The sequence below is a fragment of the Poecilia formosa genome, unplaced genomic scaffold, assembly GCF_000485575.1.
Source record: "Poecilia formosa unplaced genomic scaffold, Poecilia_formosa-5.1.2 Scaffold987, whole genome shotgun sequence".
In the NCBI taxonomy this organism is placed as follows: domain Eukaryota; kingdom Metazoa; phylum Chordata; class Actinopteri; order Cyprinodontiformes; family Poeciliidae; genus Poecilia; species Poecilia formosa.
Genome location: NW_006800926.1, coordinates 23,677 through 29,889, shown reverse-complemented (window position 1 = coordinate 29,889; position 6,213 = coordinate 23,677). Strand labels below are relative to the sequence as shown.

Sequence of the window (6,213 nt, the reverse complement as noted above, 5' to 3'; positions counted from 1 at the left end):
TGTGACACTTTTGACTTCCCATTTATTCCAGCAGGTCAATCCAGACAGTCAGGTTCAAATTCCAGCTAGAAGAGAATGTCTTGTTATAAATACATTTAATGGCCTTAAATCAGAAAATTAAATCTGTGTGAGTGCAGAAAAATTGTGTCTGAAAGCATTTTAGATGTTTATTCTGTTACTCTTTAAAATGATTTTGCTGTTCCTGTCATCACTTCATGATGTCTGTTGAGATGCTTGTTGTTCTATATTTTCCACCAGAGCAACAACCTGATGAGGTTTCTTTACTTTTCTTTCTGAACAGATTGTGCCTCTTTATCATCAATTGATCTCTTGATCATCAATCTAAAATGTTACATTTGTTTTATCAGGTATTATCTAGAGATCTGGTACATAAGACTTAATCCCTTCAAACATCCAAGTTTGCTGGACATCAGCTATTGCCTTTTTCATTCCTTCATGTCTGGTGACTTTGTTCTCCAATTGTCTATATTAGCCATTTTGTCTGTCTTTGTGATTCTCCCATATATAAATATATGTCAAAAAACAAAAAAAGTAAATACATAAGATTATTGTTTGGTCATATATGTTTGCTTTTATTTATGTAAAATAAATGTGATATTGTTTTATTCTGATGCCTCAAAAAGAAGGGATGTGGATCTTAATGTTTGATCTGTTATTAATATTTATGTTCTGTTATTAATATTTATGTTATAGAGCAAGAACATTTTTAGTATCAACTTATTTTTGTCCCTGTGAGGAAATTTGCCTTGCAGTCAGATGAAAAACATAAAACACACAATCATAAGAATAAGCAATTTATAAAGGTTGTTAAAACAGTAAATATATCTCAAGGGAAAACATCAGTATAAATACCCATTTAAACATCGCACTAAAATAACAATCATATTCAATCACTTTTAATCAAAGAGCTTTTCCACTTGCTGGTTCTTGCTTTCTGCTGTCTGAAACTCTTTCCAGATGACAGCAGCTCAGATTCACAATTAAGTAATAAAAGGAAGGGAGAATGTATTTTTTGTTTTCTACCTGTTGTTAAAAATGTTTTTGCTATATCAAATAATTTAGTCCCAATAGTTTTGCTGGTCACTTCAATCAATTGTTTTGTTCCTTTTTGTCTCCTTTTGATAGATTGTCTAATAAGAAATTACATAATACATGGCAGAGAAGAAGCTGCTATTTCAAACATTAGGGCCTTTGGGTAGCAATAGCCCTGAGTCTAAAACTCTGATATATGCTGCAAAAAAGTTCTAATATTTTCAGTGAGAATTTTAAATGGGTAAAGTCTAAAACTCAAAAATTTAAAGCAGCAAACTGATGTGCAAAAAATGACAGACTCAGAGTTTGAATAGAAAACTGATCAACAACTGCTAAAATAGCAGAACCTCATGACAAAAAGACGAATAGTTTAGTCAACATAAAGAGTTGCTACTTCTTTAAATTGTTCATTTCAAATCACTTCTTAATGCTGCAGCATTAGACAGTCAAAATTCTTCCAATTATTTATGTACTTTTTCTTTGACCTATTGGTTTTTACAGTAATTCATTAAAACCTATTTGTTTATTGATTTAAGTTTCAGTTTTATTGTAAATCAGTTTTATAAATTGTAATGTAGTTGTTTTCATTTAATATTTTTTCTGTTGTATTTTTATTGTTTTAAACATTGTCATGTGTTATAATGGTTGGTGTAAATTGTGAAGCACCTTGATCAATTGCTGTTTTAGATTTCCTACACAAAGAAATGTGATACTGACAGTTTAGGTTGTCAGAGTGGAAACGCAGTGATTCTAGTCCTCCAGTAGATGGCGAACTCTGACTATGTTTAACTTTATCAGCCAACCGACAATCAAAACATCAACCTTTGCACTCTTTGCTTTAATTTACGAACAAGTTTTGTTGGAACAGACAAGTAGAGACGTCGACAGAGTGAATCTAACAAAATGGCTGCTTCAACTGACATTTACAACTCAGGTTTGTGACGTTTTTATAAAACTTTCCGTAAATGTTGTCTGTCTTGAAGTATTGTTTTATAAACTTTCATTTTAGTGGCTGAATATGTTGAATTTAAAGACTTTGACTTTATGTAAGAGATGGGAGTTTTACAAAATGTCTCCTCCTGCTTTTCTAGTTATTTTTGTTTAAGATTAATTTTAAATGTAATTGTGTGTATGAATGTTATTGATATTTACTTTATTAGAAAAGTGTTCCAATAGGAATATACAGTTGACTTAGAATGTATATTTTGTGATGGTATAAACAAAGTAAATGTTTCTGAACTGCATTCTAATGACCCCTTATTTCTCCTTACAGCACAAAGCCAACCTGCTACAGAGTTGAGGATTGTGTTGATTGGAGGAAGATATAATGACCTTCGCAGTGGTAAAAGTTCAGCTGGAAACTTCATCCTGGGTCAAAATGTTTTTGACACCAGCAGAAGAACAGCTCAGAGTGAAGCGAAGCAGCAGGAAGTGTTTGGCAGACGAGTCACGGTGGTTGATACTCCAGGATGGTGGTGGGGATGGTCTAGAGAAGAAACTCCAAAACTGGATCAGATAGAAATCCAGAACAGTGTCCATCTGTGTCCACCAGGACCTCATGTCTTTCTTCTGGTCATTCCTGTTGATTCAAATGTATGTCAGGAATTCAAATCATCACTAAAGCAACATTTGGAGCTTTTCAATGCAGATGTTTTCAGTCACACCATCGTGCTGATCACTGCAGTCGATCCATATAGTGATGAAGTGAATGAATTCACTCTCAAAAGAATACCAGCTATGCAGAGGATTCTTCAACAATGTGGAGACAGAAAACATTTTTTCAACCTCAGTAACAAAGAAGATAGAGATCAAGTCAAGAAACTTTTAGAGAAAATTGAGACCCTGATTACAAACAATGGATTCAGACACTGTTCTGTTGACAGAAGTCAAGGAGAAACTCTGAGAAAAGAAATGAGAGATTTGACTGAAAGAGCCTCAAAAAGGTTTGATCAAGTCCAGAAACAAAGAAAGAAACTCAAGGAGCTGATTGAAGGTAGGTTATAAGCAGTGGTGGGAAGTAACGAAGTACAAGTACTTCGTTACTGTACTTAAGTACAATTTTCGTGTATCTGTACTTTACTTAAGTAGATTTAATAATGGGTACTTTCTACTTTTACTCCACTACATTTTACAGTAAGTATATGTACTTTCTACTTCACTACATTTCTACAAAACTGTCGCGTTACTCGTTACATCCAAGTCGCATTGCTCTTTTTGTCCGTTAAAATGTGAAGTTCAGGGTCTTAAGGTGGCGCCGTAAAATCCGAGTAACGTGACTTAGTGTCTGTTGTCACCCATCGCCTCCACCTTTACTCGCACGCGGAGCTCCAGACATGCGCAGTGGTTTCCTCTGAGCGGGAGAAGATGTCTGTCTGATCGTCAGTCATATAATAGCGCTGCATAAATCATAAGATATGGCGACATGTAAAATAAGCAGCGCTTCGCTTTCACAGACGGTGGGGACTTTGTCCAACTTTTAGCGTCACTTGGATGGAAAGCTTAAAGAAAGGTAAGATCTGTGGACGTGATGCTAGCAAAGCTAGCTGTACAGAGACACATGTTGCATCTGAGATGAAAAAAAGTTGTCACTCGTGTACTGAATTATTGTGTGGAGGTGTTGACTGAGGTGTCACAATATGGGACAACGCTGTGACCAAAATCTGCATTGATATGACATTCAGGAACGATTCGATTCTTCTGGACGGATCTTTACTGATTAAATTTATTTCAGCTCTAAGTATTTAATATCTAGGTGTTTGGATCTTTCAGATCAAATTGAGAAGCAATTTTGATAGCTAAAACTTAATTTTTTTGTGTCACGTAGCGCAGGGTGGTGGTCTTGACTTGGTCTTGGGTAGGTGGTCTTGACTACAACTCTGCTACGTAACTCCGAGTCCTCAGTTCCATGTCCTCCCCCACCCACCTTCTTTCCATTCCCTTTCTGTTGGATTTCTTTAAAAATAAATGCCACTAGTGGCAAAAAAAAAGTTCATGCTATGTTGGGACAGGAGACAAGATGTTTCCATCCCTGAAAATATGATGCATAGAATCACATATCTAAGTCTAAACTATGTTACAGAGAGTAAACATAATAAAACATGCTTTATCTGTGGCATTGTTCATTAAAATGCCACATTTCTAATGTATTAAAATTAATTACGATAGGCTCACTTAATGATATTGTATTGGGGGTTAGGTAATGCATTCAACAAGTACTTTTACTTTTAATACTTAAGTATTTTTAAAAGCCAGTACTTTTTTACTTTTACTTAAATAAAATGTTAATGTGGTACTTTTACTTGAGTACATTTTTGTCTGTTTATTTGTACTTTTACTTAAGTACATTTTTTGAGTACTTTCTCCTCCACTGGTTATAAGTTTCTTTATTTCTAATAATTAACAGTATTCCTTATCCTGTAGATGTTTGTGGGTATCAGGTCAACCAGAGTTTGGATGGCAAAACTTTAGATTTTGTTAGTACATCATTTAAATAACTATTTCACTACTGAAATACTTAATACACAAACTACTAATTTAAGTTTGATTCCCTCAGTTGTACTGTGACTTTTATTGATTGTGTGTGTTCTTAGCCACACTGTAAAAAACATATTTAATCAATGGTAAAATAAAGTACAAATAAGGTATTTAAAAGGTAAAATTCTGGCAGGCACAACTGCTGGTATTTTACCGTAAATTAGAATTTTTTTTTTTTTTTTTTTTTCATTGCACTAAGGAGAGGTGTCATCGAATGCAAGAAGAAGAAACAAAAATTCTCAGTTGATCTGTGAAAAATATTTCCTTTCACTTCTGAGATGATTCCTCTGAGTGAAGAAATCAATCAATCAATCAATCAAATTTTATTTGATTGATTGATTTTATACACATTTTATACACATTTCAGCAGCAAGGCATTTCAAGGTGCTTTACATAATTAAAAAACAAAATGAAAACAGCATGTGACATTCAATAAACAGTAAGAAAGAGAGAGGGATTTTGAAAAAAACATTTTTTTTAAAAAACTAAAAACATACTTTTGTTCCGGAATTTAAGCACCCGCCTTCGCCGGCCGTCGCCGGTCTCCGCCGGTCGCCGGTCTCCGCCGTCCGTTTAACACGGTTATTATCCAGGCCCCGTCGCCTAACAGGTCAAGGTCTCCAACCTTGTAGCACCAGGCTCCGTCCACCTGTCACGCAAATGTTTGCGCTAGGACTTCACCGTCCTACACGGATTTTTGTGCACTATTTTTACCCGTTAGAGTCTAGAATTTACAGGGTTTTTCTGTTACTTTTGTTAGGGAACTTAAATCTTAAATCTATCTCTTTAGATGACATTCACTTAAGATAATTTTATTTATTATAGCACATTTTCAGCAACAAGGCAATACAAAGTGTTTTACAGGAATTAAAAGGAAATACAAACAAAATAACAAACCAGAGCAAAAGAAGAAAAATAATCTAATGTTGATCTAAAGTATGTAAACTAGGTGCTCATACTCAGGGTTTCTAAGTTTCCTCTGGTCTAATTCCATTTCTGGGTTGGGAGAACAGGAGTCTGAAAAGTAGCCTAACAATGTTGATCCAAAAGTGGTTCTCTGGGCTTCTGGTCTCTGCATCTAAATAGTGAGTACTAGTTTCTGAAAAAATAAGCTAAAGAGTGACTAATCTAATTCCTTTTCTGACATAAAAGTGAGTACTCCACAGTTTCTATATAATGATAGTAATCTAAAGATGAATCCAAAGTAAATAAATTCTAAGTTCTAATCCCTGTTCTCGTTTGCTACATAAGTATAAGTAAGTAATTCTCCTCTGGACTTCTGGGTTGCTATTGTCTGGACTTTCTAAGTATGCTCTAAATTTGTAAAAGTAATGAGTACTCCACGGTTTCTAAGTAATAATACAACTAAATGTTCCTGTTCTGGAAGAATTTTTTCTGGATTCTAGGTTTGTTCTAATTCCTTTTCTGGGTTGTAATAATGATCTAAAATTAATCTAACAAGTATAATCTAAATAGTGAGCACTCTACTGTTTCTAAAATATAAACTAAAGACTGGCTAAGAGTTTCTGGATTCCAAGTTTGTTCTGATTCCTTTTCTGGGTTCAAAGTAGAGGTGTGCCGATCGATCGGTCACCGATCATAATCGGGCCGATTTTCGTGAAAAAG

At 34.6% G+C, this 6,213-nt stretch overlaps 1 pseudogene; it reads left to right on the top strand.

Moving 5' to 3' along the window:
* The first annotated feature begins 1,921 nt into the window (after positions 1 to 1,921).
* Positions 1,922 to 6,213, top strand: part of LOC103132299 (GTPase IMAP family member 8-like) — a 23,803-nt pseudogene continuing 19,511 nt past the window's right edge.